Genomic DNA, 18,390 nt, shown 5'->3' with positions numbered 1-18,390 from the left:
TGAAAACATCAGCTTCTGGGATAAGAACTCACACTATTTTGACAAAAATTGTTGGGAAAACAGGAAAATAGTATGGCAAAGACTAGTCATAGATCCACTTCTCATACCCTATACCAAAATAATGTCAAAATGAGTATAGGATTTAGACATAAAGGGCAATACCATAGATAAATTAATAGACTAAGAAATTATCTATTAGATCTATGGAAAGGGAGCTAATTTATGATCAAAGAAGAAAGGGTACATCATAAACAGAAAAAATGAATTGTTTTGACTATCTTAAATTCAAAAGGGTTTTACACTAATAAAATCAATGCTTCCAAAATTAGAAGGAAAGCAGAAAGCTGGGGAACAATCTTCACAACCAGGAGTTCTGAAAAAGATCATTTCTAAAATATGTATATAGAACTGTGTCAAATTTATAGATTACAAATCATTCCCCTATTGATAAATGATCAAAGGACATGAAAACACACTTTTCAAATGAAGAAATTAAAGCTGTATATCAATGTGAAAAAATGCTCCAATCATTGATTAGAGAAATTTAAATAAAAGCAACTCTGAGGTATCTCCTCACCCCTATCAGATTGACTAAGAGGACAAAAAAGAAAAATGATCTATGTTGGAGAGGTTGTGGGAAGATTGGGACATTGATGCATTGCTGGTGGAGTTATGAACAGATCCAGCCTTTCTGGAGAGCAATATGAAACTATGCCCAAAGAGCAATAAAACTGTTCATATCCTTTGACCCAGCAATTGCAATTCTAAGTCTATATCCAGAAGAAATTATTAAAAATGGGAAAAGTAACACTTTCCAAAATATTCATAGCAGCTCTTTTTGTAGTGGCAAAGAACTGGAAATTAAGGGAATGCCCATCAATTGGGGAATGGTTAAACAAGTTATGGTACATGAATAGTATGGAACACTATTTTTCGATAAGAAACCATAAATGCTCAGACTCTACTGAAGCACGGAAGGAATTACAGGATTTGGTGCTGAGTGAAGGGAATAGAACCAAGAGAACAATGGACACATTAACAGCAACATTGTGAGATGATCAACCCTGATGGCAGCAGCTCCTCTCAGCAGTTCAGAGAGCTAGGACAACTGTATTAGAGCAGCTATGGACAATGCTATCCCCATCCAGAGGAAGAAAAACAAAACAAAAAAATCTTTCAGAATCTGATGAACGCTACATTCACTTTTTTTTAGGTTTTTGCTAGGAAATGGGGTTAAGTGGCTTGCCCAAGGCCACACAGCTAGATAATTATTAAGTGTCTGAGGCCAGATTTGAACTCAGGTACTCCTGACTCCACCTCTATCCACTGCACCACCTAGCTGCCCCACTAGATTCACTTAAAAAATATCTTATGTATTTTCCCCTATTCTTAATATCTCATACCAAAAAATGACTAGATTGCAAACATGTTTAACACAAACATGTATGTACAATATTCACCTGTTTGCCACTCAAGGGAGGAGGGGCAGAAAGGGAGGGTGGAAGAAAATTTTATAACTTAAAAATATACATATAAATATGGATGAATGTTGAAAAACCATCATAATATGTATTAGAAAAATAAAATATCAATTAAAAAGGATCCAAGTTTAATAATGTCTCTCTTCCTAGCCATGTGACCTTTGGCAACAAAAAATCGTTTAGAGCATCTGTGTCCTCATCTATAAAATGAGGAGACAAATATCTATAGAGTTTTATTGCCTCATAAGTTTATTGTAAGGATCAAATGGGATAATGTCTGTGAAAGAGACTGTGTAAACTGAAAAATTATACATGTGTGAGAGAGGTTATAACTATTAATCACTGGCATTACTATTCATTGAACAGATAAAACATTTGGTGCTTTCTCTAATAATTGATAGAAGTATATATTGCTTCAGTTTCTGTATAAGTGCATTATATTCATTACCACAGTCAATCTTCACAACCATTCTATGAGGTAAAGAAATTCTAAGTGTCATTATCCTCATTTTATAGGTGAGGAAACTAAAGTTCAGAAAGGTTTTGGGACATGAACACACCAAGAGATAAAATTGGAAATGAAGTCTCTTTTAACCGCAAACCTATTATTTTTCTCTAAACCATATTACCTTTTGGATTTGTTGTTCAGTTGTTTTCAGTCATTTGTCTGACCCTTCATGACCACATTTGGGATTTTCTTGGCAAAAATTTTGAAGTGGTTTGTCATTTCCTTCTCCAGCTCATTTTACAGATGAGGAACTTGAGGCAAACAGGATTAAATGACTTTCCCAAGGTTACATAGCTATTAAGTATCTGGGGTCAGATTTGACCTTAGAAAAATGAGTTTACCTGACTTCAGATTTAGCAGCTAATTGTCCGACTTGGAGTCAGGACAACTTCTCTTTGCAAGTTCAAATCAGGTTTCAGATACTAGCTCTGTGACCCTGATTAATTTACTTATTTCTCTGTGCCTCAGTTTCTTCATCTGTAAAATGAGCTGGAGAGGGAAACAGGAAGCACTCTTGTCTCTACCAAGACAACCTCAAATGGTGCCATGAAGGAGTTAGACCAAATGGAAAGGACTGGACTTCCTTTAGTTACTGCTTAATTTATGGAAGTTCATCAACTTAACTCATCAAATAGTTTAAAACCAAGGATATGTGATTTTGTGTCAGAGAGTCATAGAGTCACTTAAATAAACCTGGAAGGGATTTTAGAGCCATTGAGTCTTTTACCCTCAGAATGTCAGAGATGAAAGGGATCCTACAGGTCATCCAGTTCAATCTTACTTTTTTCCTGATGAGGAACCTGATGCTGGAAAGGATATATATAAATAGACTTCCTCTGGGATCAGTTCCTCAGACAAGATAGTTTAATGGTTTCTCTTTTTTAGGGGGGTTAGGGGATTAGGGAGTTCTTTGATGCTGGCAGCAATCTCTTTTTCTCTTCCTTTCTGCTGATATAATAACCCCATTATGAATGGACTAAATTCTTTGGCATCTTTCATTTATCTGTACTCTTAAATGAACAATTTTGGTAGCAAAGTACAAAATGATGATGACCATCATTAGTCAGTTGTGGAATTCATTGCAGGAAGTATGAGAAATATACTTGATATTTTGATTTGAGAGTTCTTGAAAATATTTTGTCAAGGTTGTTATTGGTGTGGACTCTCACCATTGCTTGCATAGGATACTATATAATATACACTATGCTATATACAAAGTCAACTGTTAAGCTAGAATTGATGTTGTCTAATGTCCAATAGAATTGCGCTATTTAAAGAATAAAGACATTTAAATAATCCTGATAAAGGCTTGGCTTCAGAGGTAAAAGGAATTTTTGGTCGATTTTGCTTAGTACTAGTCAGAGAGTCAGGAGACATGGGTTCTAGTCCTAGTTTGATGACTTATTCCAAATGACTATGATTTAAGAAAGGAAAGTCATCCATAAATCTTAGACAAATCACATCATTTCTCTATATCTGATTCTTATCTATAAAAAGACATGAATTTTATTATCTATAACAGGGTTGTCCAACTTTAGGTTATCTTGGAGACACATTAACATAAAATAATAATTTGTGGAACACACCCAGAATTAAAAATACAGTCCATGTTCAGCAAAGGAGGGCTCCAGGGCCAAGGTTCTTAGATATAAAAGGTTGCCTCATAACTTCTTAGAAAGTGAGGGAATGCACATCATCAATATGACAAGTGAAGGCATGAAGCAAAAGCAAACACAAAACCACAAAGTGACAACACAACAGTATAAAGGTAGGTGTATACTGACTAGTATGCATTCTATAGATGGAACACATCCCACAGATCTGTTGAAAATTCTCTGAGATGTCTTCCATCTGTAATACCACTTAAAAACACCCAAAAAACAACATCAACAAGATTATTTATTATTTATGCAATTAAAAATCTAATATGCAATCCATACAAATTCTTTTATTTTTTCGGTTGTGAAAATTAAAAACCAGAGCAGGGTCAAATAAAATTGTACTGCAGGCTGCATGCAGCCCATGGGTCATATTTCAGACAACTTTGATCTATAAAAACTCTCTGATCCCTAGCATTCTATGATTCTAAGACCTTGAATTACTAATTCAGTCATATATAAGTTTTACTTTTACAATGTGACTTTAGAAGGGGAAAAATCTTTGGAAGTATGAGGCAAACTGATGCCTTCCAATGCAAGAAAACCTTAGAATTGAACGATCAGAATTTATTCCTTAATTCTTAACTTACTGGGGACAAATCACTTAGCTTCTTTGAGCCTCAGTTTCTTTATTTTTACAAAAAAAACCATTTTATTTCATTTTCCAACTATATGCAGTGGAGGTTTTTACCAATCTTGTTTTTTGCAAGGCTTTGAATTTTATATTTTTCTCTATTCCTCCCTTCCCCCTTCCCCCTTCCCCCTGACAGAAAGCAATCTGATATAGGCTCTATCTTTATAATCATGCTAAACATAGATCCATATTGATCATGTTGTGAGAAAATAATCAGATAAAAACAAAAGAAAGAAAAACAAAGACAAAAGTGGCATAATATATGACAACTTTTAAAAATTGAAGATAATAAGCTTAAATCTTCATTTAAACTCCATAATTCCTTTTCTGAATATGGATGATATTTTCCATCACAAATCTTATAAGATTTTCTTTATTATTGTACTGCTGAAATGAACAAGACCATCAGGGTGATCATCGCCCCATGTTGTTGTTAGTGAGATAATGTTCTCCTGTTTCTGATCATTTCACTCATCACCAGTTCATGCAAGTCTTTTCAGGTTTTTCTGAAATCCCATCCCTCATGATTTCTTTTAGAACAATAGTGTTCCATCACATACATATACCACAATTTGTTCAGTCATTCCCCATTTGATGGGTATCCTCAATTTTCTATTCTTTGCCACTATAAATAGCTGCTATGAATACTTTTGTATATGTGGGATTTTTTTCATTATCTCTTTAGAATACAGACCCAGTAATGGTATTGTTGGATTAAAGGCTATGCACAATTTTGTTGCCCTTTGGGCATAATTCAAAATTGCCCTCCAGAAAAGTTGCATTGGTTCACAATGCCACCAGCAATGCATTAGTGTCCCAGTTTTCCAGATTCCCTCCAACTTTGATCATTATCCTTTCTGATCATATTGGACAATCTGAGAAGTGAGAGGCCAATCTGGTAACCTCAGAGATGCTTTAATTTGCATTTCTCTGATGAATAATGATTGAGAGTAATTTTTATTATAACTATAGATAGCTTTTATTTCCTCATCTAAAAATTACCATTGCATATCCTTTGCCCATCTGTCAATTGGGGAATGACTTTTTTTAAAATTTTGCTCAGTTCTCTACATATTTTAGAAATTGGTCCCTTGTCCAAAACACTAGTTGTAAAACTTATTTCCCAATTTACTACATTGCTTTTGATCTTTGGTTACAGTGATTTTGTTTTTACAAAATCTTTTTAATTTAATGTAATAAAAATTATCCAGTTTTTTAAATAATGTTTCTATCTCTTCTTTGGTCATAAACTGTTCTCCTTTCCATAGATCTCACAGGAAACTAATTGGCTTATAATATTGTCTTTTTTTGTCTAAATCTTACACCTATTTCAACCTTGGCTTGGTATAGGGTATGAGATGTTGGTCTATGCTTAGTTTCTGTCATATTATCTTCCAATTATCCCAGAACCTGGAATATTTATCAGCTATGTCTTTTGCACCAAATTTATCCCACTGATCCACCACTCTATATCTTAGTCAGTACCAAACAGTTTTGATGACTGATTCTTTTAGATCTGATATGACTAGGTCACCTTCATTTGCATTTTTTTCATTAATCCTCTTGATTTTCTTGACCTTTTGTTTCTCCTTATGAATTTAATTACTATTTTTTCTACCTCACTAAAGTAATTTTTTGGGAGTTTAATTAGTAAGTAACTATGAGTCTGCCTTGGCAGGTAGACTCCCAAGTATTTTATGTTGTCTGATGTTATTTTAAATGAGATTTCTATTTCTATGTCTTGCTGCTATATTTGATAGTAATATACAGAAGTGGTGAGGATTTATGTGGCTTTATTTTATATCCTGCAACTTTTGTTCCCAGTAGTTTTTAAAGATGATTTTCTAGGATTCTCTAGGTATACTGTCATATCATCTGCAAAGAGTGAGAATTATGTTTCTTCATTACAAATTCTGATTCCTTCAATTTCCTTTTCTTCTCTTATTGCTAAAGGTAATATTTCTAATACTGTATTAAATAATAGTGGTGATAATAGGCATCCTTGTTTCACCCCTGATCTTCATGGGAATGCTTGTAGCTTATCCCCATTACACACGATGCTTGTTGGTGGTTTTGGATAGATGCTGTATATTGTTTCAAGGAACATTACATTTGTTCCTAAGCTCTCTAGTGTTTTAAATAAGAATGGGTGTTCTATTTGTCAAAAGTTTTTTCAGTATCTATTGACATAGTCATGTGATTTCTGTTAGGTTTGTTGTTTATATGGTCAATTATGCTGATAGTTTTCCTAATATTGAACCAACCCTACATTTCTGGCATAAATCCTGCTTATCCATAACGTTTTATCCTGGTGATAACTTGCTGTATTCATTTTGCTAAAATTTTATTTAAAATATTCATGAAGGATTTTTCCAATTATTTAGGTGTGACTTTATTTGTGTGAGGAGAGAGCTTTATAATTGTGTTTATAAAGTTTCTGGACTATATTATCCACAGTCAGAGGAATAAAAACAAAACAAAACACACAGACAAAAAACCATCCCTACTGGATCTAATGAACATTTTATAAAAATTATCTCTTATGTATCTCTTTCCCTTAATCCTAATTCCTCATGCAAAAAATTACTAATTTGTAAATATAGTTACCAAAATATGTATGTAAAATGCTAGCCTGACTGTTCCCTACTGAGGAAAGAGGGGTGGGAAGGAAGGATGGAGGGAAATTTTGTTACTTGGAAATGAGTGTACAAATGGATGAAAATCAAAAATATTCATTGGGGAAGTTGGTCTATAATTTTCTTTCTCTGTTTTGACTATTCCTGGTTTAGGTATCAGTACCATATTGAAGTCATAGAAGGTATTTGGCAAACCTTCACTCATTTTTTCAAATAGTTTATATAGAATAGGAACTAATCATTCCTTGAATGTCTGTTAGAATTCACTTGTGAATACATTCTGGCTGTGGAGAGTTTTTCTTAGGAAGTTCATTGATGACTTGCTTAATTTTTTTCTAAGATAGGGTTATTTAAATATTTAATTTACTCTTCTTTTAGCCTGAGCAACTTATATTTTTGTAAATATTAATCAGTTTCACTCAGATTATCAAAATTTTGGTATACAGTTGAGCAAAATAGTTCTGAATTATTACTTTAATTTCCTCCCCATTGGTGGTGAATTCACATTTTTTTTTTCATTTTTGGTACTAGTGTATTTTGATTTCCTTTTTTTCTTTTTTTAAATAAACCAAAGGTTTATCTATTTTATTTTTTATAAAAACAACTCTTGGTTTTATTTGTTAATTCAATAGTTTTCTTGATTTCTGTTTTTATTAATTTCACCTTTAATTTTCAGAATTTCTAATTTGGTATTTAATTAAAGATTTTTAATTTGTTTTTTTCTCTAATATTTTTAGTTGCCTACTCAGTTTATTGATCTCCTCTTTCTCTATTCTATTCATGTAAACATTTAGAGATACATTATTTCCCTAATAACTGCTTTATACAGTTTGTGGTCTGCTCTCATAAGTTTTGTTATCTTTTCTTGTTACTATCATTCTCTTGGATGAACACATAAATTCTTTATATGATTTGTTGTTTGATCCACTCATTCTTTAAAATTAGGTTATTTAGTTTTCAAATACTTTTAGATTTATCTCTCTAGGACCCTTTATTACATGTGTTTTTAAAAAAAATATTTATTTATTTAAAGCAATGGGGTTAAGTGACTTGCCCAAGGTCACACAGCTAGGAAATTATTAAGTGTCTGATGCAGGATTTTAACTCAGATCCTTGTGATTCCAGGGTCAGTATACTACCCACTGCACAACCTAGCTGGCCCCTGCATATGGTTTTTACCATATCATGATCTGAAAAGAATGCACTCTGGTTATGAGGGCTTTATGTCCTAATACATAGTCAGTTTTTGTCTAGGTGCCATGTAACAGAAAAAAAAAAGGTATATTCCTTTCTATTCTTTCAGTTTTCTCCAGAGGTCTATCATATCTAAGTTTTCTAACATTCTATTCAACTCCTTAACTTCTTTTTTTATGTATTTTATGGTTAGTTTTATCTAATTCTGAGAGAGAGAGGTTGAGGTCCCCTACCAGTAGAGTTTTGTTGTCTATGTCTTCCTATAATTCATTTAGCTTCTCCTCTAAGAATCTGGATGCTATATTGCTTGGTGCATAACTGTTTAATATTGAAACTACTTCATTGTCTACAGTACCTTTTGGGAGGATTTAGTTTCCTTCCTTATCTTCTTTATGAGATCTCTAATGAGATATAGATTTCTACCCCTGCTTTTCTACTTCAACTGAAGCATAATATATTTTGCTCCAACTTTTTACCTCTCCTCTGTGTGCATCTCTTTGCTTCAAAAGTGTTTCTTGCAAGCACAATATTGTAGGATCTTAATCCATTCTCTTCTATTGTTTTCATTTTAAAGGAGAGTTCATTGCATTTACATCCAGAGTTATAATTATTAACTCTTTATTGCCCTCCATATTTTCTCCCCTTTCTGTATTTTCCCCTTTCAGCTTCTTTCTCAGCATTTTGCTTCTGAATACTGCCTCCCTTAATGTGTTTTCCCCATTCTATCCACCACTGTTCCTTTTTGCCCCTTTTCCCTTTTTCCATACCTCTCTTCTTTCAGTCCCTCCTTCCTTCCCCCTCTTTCCTATCATAATATTTGAAAGGTAAGATAAATTTCAAAACTCAACTGAGTTTATGTTATTAATCCCTCTTTGATTCACATTTGATGAGAGTAGGATTCAGATGGCTCTCACCTATTTTCTTGTTTCCCCTCTATTGCAGTAGGTTCTTTGCACTTCTTCATGTGATGTAAGTTATCCCATTCAACCCCTTCCTTTCTCCTGTCTCTTGACAGTCCCTCCCCCTTTTTAATGAAATAATAATTTTTAAAAAAAAATCATTCCATCAAAGTCATGGTCATAGCATGAATATCCATACCTTCAGCTTGATTATATTCCCTCTAATAGAATTATAATTCTCAAGAGTTATGAGAATCTTCCTCCCAGGTAGGGATGTAATCAGTTTAATCTTATTGATTAGCAGTGTTTTTCTTTTCCGCTCTTTACCTTTTCATGTATCTCTTGAGTCTCCTGTTTGAAGGTCAAATTTTCTGTTCAATTCTGGTCTTTTCATTAGGAAAGTTTGAAAGTTACATATTTCATCATCTATCCATCTTTTCCCCTGAAAAAGAAGGATCAGTTTTGCTGGATAGTTGATTCTTGGTTCTAATCCAAACTCCCTTATTTTTTGGAATATTATATTCCAGGCCCTTCCATCCTTTATGACTCATGTAGCCAGGTCTTTTGCCATCTTGACTGTGGCTGCTTGGTATTTGAATAGTTTTTTTTCTGGCCATTTGCATGATTTCCTCCCTGATCTTGGTAATTCTGGAGTTTGACCACAATGTTCCTGGGTGTTTTAATTTTGGGATTCCTTTCAGGAGGAGATGAATGTATTCTTTCAATGACTAATTTGCCCTCTGATTCCAAGATATCAGGGCAGTTCTCCTTAAGTATATCCTGAAGAAGGGGGCAGTTAGATGGTGCAGTGGATAGAGCACCAGCCCTGGAGTCAGGAGTACCTGAGTTCAAATCCAGCCTCAGGCACTTAATAATTACCTAGCTGTGTGACCTGGGGCAAGCCACTAACCACACTGCCTTGCATAAAAAAAAAAAAACAAAAAACTAAAAACAAAAAAAAGTATATCCTGAAGAATTGATCTAGGTTCTTTTTTGTGAACAAAGTTTTCAAGTAGTCCTATGATTCTTAAATTTTTTCTCCTGGATCTATTTTCCAGGTCAGTTATGTAACCAATGAGATATTTTACATTTTTTCTATTTTTCATTTTTTAAATTTTATTCAGAAGATTTTTGGCATCTCATAAAGTCATTTACTTCCAACCAATATCAATCCATTTTTTCAGAAGTGTTTTCTCCATTTAGCTTTTGCATCTCCTTTTCTACTTGGTCAATTCTATTGTTACAGGAGATGTTATCTTTTTCCACTTACCCAACTGTGTTTTTGAGAGAATTATTTTATTTTTGCATTTGTTCAATTGTATTTTTGAATGCTTTGTTTTCTTTTGTCATTTTTTGTTGAAGGATGTTTTTTATTTCCTCTTGCAAGGTGTTATCTCTTGCTTGTCTTTTCCCAATTTTTCCATTTGATTTTTAAATTTCTTTTTTATCATTTCTAAGAAGTCTTCCTGGTCTGAACATCAATTCATCTTCTTTTCTGAAGCTTCACTTGTAGTACCTTTTTTTCCCTTCCTTTTCTGAACTAGTATCACCAGGGTAACATTCAATAGACCCTGTTTTGCATTGGCCTTTTTTCATTTGGGGATGTTAACTCTCTCAAGGGTCCTTTGTTGGGAGAAGGGCTGGTTCACAGGTCTTTGGTGCTGAGTACCCTTGAGACATTGCTTACAGGAATCACAATCTCCAGAGCTTACCCAGTAGATCAACTAGTAAGGAACCTGATTGTCTGTGTTGAGGATTGGGGGGAGTGTCAGCTGGTCCACTCCCTAAGCCTGGGGCTGGATCTGGGCTGTCCTCACACACCCAATCCCTGGGCTGTCCAGGTCTCTCTGCATGGTCAGCCCTGCAGTCCATACCAGGGCTTGGAGAAAGGGAGAATACCTGGGGCTATTTCTATATTTGTATTAGAGAAAGCCAGGCCTTCCCACAGCCATGGGGCTCCTCCAGGACCACCAAGAACTCATAGTTCAAGTCATACAGACCAACCACACTTACTAAATGGGTGTCCTGGGCATCTGCTTTGGACTCTCCTAGTTTGCCCAACATGCCCACAGTAAAGGCTTCTATTCGCATTACTGAGATGCTCAGGTTAGTCCCCTGCTTCACCCTGTTGCCTGTGTGTTGGGTCTCTGCTCTCTGCCCTGAGGTCTCCCATAACAGATCTTGCTGGAAGATGGCCCCTATGTTCTTTGTGGGTCCTGTTGATTAAAAATCTGTTGAGACTTTGATTTTTGTTGGTTCTTAGGGAAAGCCAGTTGAGCTTAAAACAGTGCCTGACTTCTCCATCTTCCAGTTTCTTCATTTATAAAATTTAAAAATAATGTTCTCATAACCTACCCCATGAGATTGTGGTAAGGATCAAATAAGATAATTATTAATATTGGTTAATTAATTGTTAATATGAATTAATTAATTAATATTTATATCAAATATGGCAATTATTAATATTATTAAAACTTATTAAGCAGGGGTTAAGTACATCTGGAAGATACATAAATTCAATTAAGAGGAAGGATGAGATAGTAGAAAGAACAAGATCTGGATTCTATTCGTGTTTCTTAGCAGTATTTTACTTTGTAGGGAAGGTAGAAAGGACCAAAGGAAGGAAGGAAGGAAGGAAGGAAGGAAGGAAGGAAGGAAGGAAGGATTTATTAATCAACTACTAATGACTAGACTAAGCACTCTTAATATTAATTCATTTGGTTTTCACAATAAGCCTGTGAGATTGGTGCTATTATTATTTTTATTCTATAGTTGATGAAACTGACACTGATGAAGTTTGAATGGCTTCATGGTCACATAGGTAATAAGTGTCTGAGACTGAATTTGATCTTGAATATTCCTGATTCCATGTCCAACACTCTATTGATGGTGTTACCTGCTTCCAAGAAGATACTTTTGGCAAGTTACTTTAGCTCTCAGACACCATTTTCTGATATGTAAACTGAGGGAGTTGAAATTCTCGATCTCTCTAGTTCCTTCTTATCCAATCCCTATTATTGACAAAAATTTGTTTCTTTCTTTTGCAACAAAGGAAACTAATAATGTTGACTTATGAGTTAGGGTCAAATTTGGAAATTTTTTCATTCATAATTAAGACCTTGAATGGATCTTAGATGGAGATATTAAAACATGAATAGTTAGAGCTGGAAGGGACCTTAGAACATAGAGAAAGGACTTTAGAATTCAAAGCAAAACTTTACCGATGTTGGGGGTGGCTAGGTTGCGTAGTGGATAAAGCACGGGCCTTGGAGTCAGGAGTACCTGGGTTCAAATCCGGTCTCAGACACTTAATAATTACCTAGCTGTGTGGCCTTGGGCAAGCCACTTAACCCCGTTTGCCTTACAAAAACCTAAAAAAAAAAAACTTTACAGATGGACACTTCCTTAAAACATAGAATGGGAGTTGGAAGGGATTTTGATCCAACCCTCTAATTTCACAGATGGGAAAATTGAGGCCAGAGGAGGTATTTATTTATTTGTTTGTTTGTTTATTTATTTATTTATCTTTAGGTTTTTGCAAGGCAAACAGGGTTAAGTGGCTTGCCCAAGGCCACACAGCTAGGTAATTATTAAGTGTCTGAGACCTGATTTGAACCCAGGTACTCCTGACTCCAAGGCCCGTGCTTTATCCACTACGCAACCTAGCCACCCTAGAGGAGGTATTTTTTGACCACAGGGCTACTTAATAGCAGAACCAAGACTAGAAACCAAGTGTCTTGATTCCTAGGTCATTGTTTTTTCCTCTCTTTCATGGTGCTTCTTCATATTGAGGGAGTTTCTGAATAAAATAATTATCTTCATAAGAGTTATGGTGACAAATCCACTCTTTCATAGGTAGGTTGGAGCCTCTCAAAGACCACTCTCATTCCTGGGGATACCTGGACAGTTGCCTGAAATAGGTGGGGAGGGACATTTTTTTTCTGGTGTTTTCACTTCTGTTCCTGCCTAGAAAGCTCATCAGAAGTTTTAAAAGGACAAGAGCTTCCAAGAGGGCTACATCTTCACATAATCCACTCTTCCCATTGCCAATCCAGTAAAATCATCAGTTGAGAAATATCAGGGTCACTTTGGGACTTAAGCTATAAATCAGAAGACACTAGGGATAAATCTGCTACATTGGGCTGATGGGTTTTAAAAAGTCACTTTGTATACCATAAAATACTAGGTTTGAAATCTTCAACCTCCATATAGGTCAAAAAGAACCTCTCTTTTAATTTGGTCATTTAGTTTTGACCCATGAATGCCTCAGGAGATTTTTTCTTTGGAAATAGACATATTTCATGGACAACCATAGTCAAAGAATCCATCATTAAATAATCAGACTTTTTTTTTTATTTTTTGCAAGGCAAGGGGTTTAAGTGGCTTGCCCAAGGCCACACAGCTAGGTAATTATTAAGTGTCTGAGGCCGGAATTGAACTCAGGTACTCCTGACTCCAGGGCCAGTGCTCTATCCCCTGTGCCACCTAGTCGCCCCCTTTGTTTTTGTTTTTTTGCAAGGTAGTAGGGTTAAGTGACTTGCCCAAGGTCACACAGCTAGATAATTATTAAGTGTCTGAGGTCAAATTTGAACTCAAGTCCTCTTGACTCCAGGGTGAGTGCTCTATCTACTGCTCCTCCTAGCTGTCCCAATAATCATACTTCTAATGATGAATCTTAATGGTGATCTAGGTTAGTCCTTAAGAAAACAGAAATCAATATCATCTCTTATCTAGATTATTACAATAGTCCACTTCACTGCTTCTTGTTTCTCCTTTCTCCTGCCTAATTTTCAGAGTTGTCAATACAATCTTTAAACACACATCTGATCATATCATCACTATTCTCTTTCTCTGTTTCTCTTTGCCTTTCTCTGTCCGTCAGTTTTGGTCTGTCTCCATTTCTCTATGTATCTTTGTCTCTCTGTCCCTATCTCCTCCCTCTCTGCTTCTGTCTATGTCTCTCTGTCTCTTTCTGTCTTTGTCTCTGCTTCTGTTTTCACAATATTACTATCTTGGTCTAAGTCCTCATTGCTACCTCCCTAATTCTAAGATACCTGAGGACAAGCATCCAGTCTTATCTAGAATTTGTAGCATTGATTTTGCACAGTCCTTCCTCTCTCAAATCTAATTCACTTGCATGTCATGCTAACATATCCCTGATGTCATGATCCTCTTTGAGAAGGAGGAACAGACAACAAAGGTGAAAGTGTTTCCAACAGTTGAGCATAGTACTCTATACATGGAAGAATTTTATAAATGTTTTTTATCATCCATATCTAAACTCTTGCCTGAGGCACAAATCCCCTGCCAACATCTTTAGCAAGTTATTAATACTCTCCAGTTGAAGATCTCCAGAGATTGAGAGTTCACTATCTCCTGGGTCAGTCCATTTCATCCTTTTTATATTCAACTAAAATCTATTTGACTCTAGCTTCCTCTCATTAGATTTAGCACACTGCCTTTCAGTGCTAAAGAAACCATGAAGAATAAGACCATGACAGGAGCAGGACATTCCAAGACTAATGGAAAAGTTCCAGTTTGCATCTTAAAAATAGTATGAAAATCTTTTAGGTAGCACTTTTCAGTGACTGTGCTCTTATTTCTGTCCCTTTGTCTTTATCTTTTTGTCTCTGTCTCTGTCTCTCTCTCCCTCTCCTTTATCCCAACTTAATCTCTGTCTGTCTGTGTCTCTATCTCTGTCCTTTTGACTGTCTCTGTCTCTTTGTGTATGTCTCTGTCTATTTCTCCTCTCTGACTTTCTCTCTCTCTTTCTTTCTCTGTCTCTTTGTCTCTGGTTCTGTGTCTCTCTGTTTGTCTGTTTCCATATGTCTGTCTCTCTGTCTGTCTTTCTCTGTCTTTGCCTGTCTCTCCTCTCTATCTTTGTCTTTCTTTGACTCTCTCTTTAATACTCTCTTCTCTGTGTATTTTCCATCTCCTTTCCATTTGTCTGTCTCCCTCTTTCTCTTGTTCTGTCTGTCTGTCCATCCAAGTCTGTGTCTATTGGACTGTGAACATCTTGAAGACAAGAAATGTTTTTGCCTTTATTTGCATACTCAGTATTTAAAATGATGATAATGTTTATCCTTCAGGGAGGTGATGCCATGACCAGCACATGAATTGGATTTGAATGACTGGGTGCTGTGCTAAGTCGCCAACCTACTTTCTCCTCCGGAGTCATCTGGGTCCATGGACCATATATGAATCAGGACAACTGAAGGTTGCTCTGGATGTGAGGTAATTAGGGTTAAGCGGTTTGTCCAAAATCACACAACTAGTAAGTGTTAAGTGTCTGAGGTTGGATCTGAACTTCCATGGTACTGACTCTAAGATTCTATCCATTGTACCACCTAGCTGACACACTTTAATATCTGGAACACAGTAGGCACTCAATAATTGCTTGTTGACTTGATTTGTTTGTCAGTTTATGGTTCCTCTCCTCCTCCTTTACCTGTCTTTCTGTTTGTTTCTTTGTCCTGACCTCATTTTTACAGTAGGGCACAACTGTACTTTTACCAATTTTTACCCTCAGGATACTGACAAATGTATATCACAAATGTCTATTAGAAATTAAAAAAATTAACTTATATAATAAATGTTCTGTCTCAGTAGCCCAATTATTAACCATCCAGGATTCTAGTGTAGTCACTTTTGATTTTGCATCCTGTAGCTGAAAGGATTACTCTGCCTGAAATCCCTTCAGGCAACTAGCTCCTCCCAATTAAAACAAACAAACAAAGGCTTGAAAAGTGTTAGGTTAAACAATAGAAGCCCTGGGTGCCTACCAGATTTCCTCCCTCATTTTAGCTCCCAGTCCTTCCCCACTCCATATTCTTTCTTAGTTTTGTCCAAGGACATGAAATGAATTCTGATTAATTGATGAAATGACTGGTTGTGTCCAGGAATAAGAACTGATGTCCCTAGGAGAATTAAATAGTCCTATAAGGTATTGATCTCCTTCTAGTATATAAACCAGTGGTGACTTGTGCCAGTTTTGATGCATGTTGTGAGGGGAGACTTCAAGGATACCAAAAGGATTAAGCATAAAAACTTTCCCCTTCTAATAGAAGAATTGACCATCATATATTTGAAGGTCTTAAATTAAAAAAAAAAATTCTGTCTCTTTCATCCCCACTACACAGATATGAGCAAAATCCTTTAAAAAATGTAATCTGTGGAACCTTTCAAATGATTTTGGTTGTAGAGAGACTTCTGTAGGGCATATGGACCTTTAGACTATTATCAGGACACCTAAGTTCAGGGTTCATCTCTGCCACTTTGCTTTGTGGAACTCAGGACGATGAACATTTTGCCCATCTATATAATGGGAATGAGTCTCCTTCTATTACCTCCCCACAATGCCGAGGTAAGAAGAAAACTGAATTTGGAATTTGTAGTTTCCACTCCTAGCTTTGGTATTTATTGTCACAGTTATACTATATTAAGTCCCAGTGATTATAATGGGGATCACATGGGGCAGATAGATGTTACGGGGGAAAGAACTCTAGACCTGGAGTCAGAAAGGTAGTCTTCAAATCTGACCCAAGGCATTTATTAGCTGCATGATCCTAAGACAAGTCACATCCCCTGCCTGGGTAAAACTGGAGAAGGAAATGGCAAAATAATCCAGTATCTTTGTAGGGAAAATTCCATAGACCAGGTCCATGGGGAAACAAAAAGTTGGATATGACTCAACAGCAACAATAACAAATAATAATGATAATGATACTACTACTACTACTACTAATAATAATCCCACATATGATCACACTATTTAAAATACGGTAATTATTTGTAGCTCAATGGGGCAGTGAGAATTCATTTCACCCAATTTATTATTCACAATAATTGTATTAACCAGTTGGACCCTTAAGCAATGGCAGTTAATTCACCTGGTTTCCTCTCCTTATCTGTAAACTGAGAGAACTGTATTCCATAATCTCATGTAGAATTCTATGATTTTTCATAAGGATCTGCAAAAGTGCTCTCTAAATTAACGTACTATAAGATCTCTGCCTTAACAGCCAGACGATAACTAAAAACAGCAAAAAATAACAATTTAAATAACTCTATGGGAACTCTCTCAAACTAGAATATACTTATTAAGTATCAAATCAATAGTACAAGTTTATTAGAATGTATGGTCAAGAAATAACAATCACTATATAGTAGAATAAAATAGCAAAGCACTTTACATACATTATTTCATTTGCATTTCAAAGTAGGCCCTTTGAAACAGGTTCTATAGGTGTTAATATCATCAAATGAAAAAATAATTGGAACTAAATGACTTATCCAGGGTCACCCAGCTAGAAAGCATAAAAAGCCTTGCCTAGCCTTTACTGATGCCAAGTCCAACATTTTTGTCCAGAAAGCTAGCCTGCTTCTAGGGTAGTATATCTTAACCCAAGATTCATGAACACATATGTAAAAAGTATGTCCATGTGATGTGTACATTTATGTGATATGTGTGTATTTTATTCATAAATGTAGAAACACAACACATGTATACATGTGTATTTAATTGTGAATGCATATAAATATAATTAGTTTCTCTTTGCAATCCTTTGTATTTTATACATTTAAAATATTCTAAGATCAGTAAGTTTCATGAGACTGCCATAAGAGTCCATAGCATAAAAAAAAGTTAAGAAACACAACTAGAGAATATTTATGGCTTGAAATCTATTGATATTACTAATCAATGTTTGTTTGGAGGCATTAATATTATGGAAAATGGGGGCAAAATGGAAGGAATTAGTGCTATTTTCACATGAAAGAATTGCCATAGATAATAGAATTTTTTGAATGTATTTCATTTCATAGTTAATATTTTAGTTCAAAAATTTGAAACATCTGAATTTCATATGTGAGTATATATCCAAATATTGTTTGAACCAAAATGTTCTTAGAGAAGCCCTCCCTATTCATGTTCAAAATTCCATAGAACACAGTTTGGGAAATGATGGTATCAGTATTCAGGGGAAGATGAAAACTACCAAAGGGAGGCTTCTGGAATGCAGATAGAGAAGAAAGAGGTGTGTGTTTGTGTGTTTGTGTGTTTGTGTGTGTGTGTGTGTGTGTGTGTGTGTGTGTGTGTGTGTGTGTGAAATAATGTTGGGACTTGGGTTAATAGAACAAATGTGAAGCAAGCCCTGTTCTCAATGAGCTTACACTCAATTGTATTTATAGTCATGATCAGCATTTGCTTGATGAAAACCTACTATGTGCTTTTGAAGGGAGAGACCAAATTTACCTTTGAGTCTTCCTACAAGACATATAGATGGAGGGTTCTTAATAATTATTTGTTAGATTAATATATGAATGAATGCACTGAGATGGCTATAAATTTCCTGTTAAAGTCATATCTCAGGATCCAGGGC

The 18,390-nt window shown here is 35.3% G+C and overlaps 1 long non-coding RNA gene across 1 annotated transcript in view; it reads left to right on the top strand.

Moving 5' to 3' along the window:
• The window catches only part of LOC141499831 (uncharacterized), a 191,434-nt gene that overhangs the window by 137,131 nt on the left and 35,913 nt on the right, over nt 1–18,390 (top strand). Inside the window, exon 2 of the long non-coding RNA XR_012471772.1 lies at nt 15,100–15,244. This is a non-coding gene — a long non-coding RNA (uncharacterized LOC141499831). The remainder of the gene's footprint in view (nt 1–15,099; nt 15,245–18,390) is intronic.

This window comes from Macrotis lagotis, chromosome X, assembly GCF_037893015.1.
Source record: "Macrotis lagotis isolate mMagLag1 chromosome X, bilby.v1.9.chrom.fasta, whole genome shotgun sequence".
Lineage (NCBI taxonomy): Eukaryota > Metazoa > Chordata > Mammalia > Peramelemorphia > Peramelidae > Macrotis > Macrotis lagotis.
This window is presented reverse-complemented; position numbering and strand designations above follow the sequence as displayed.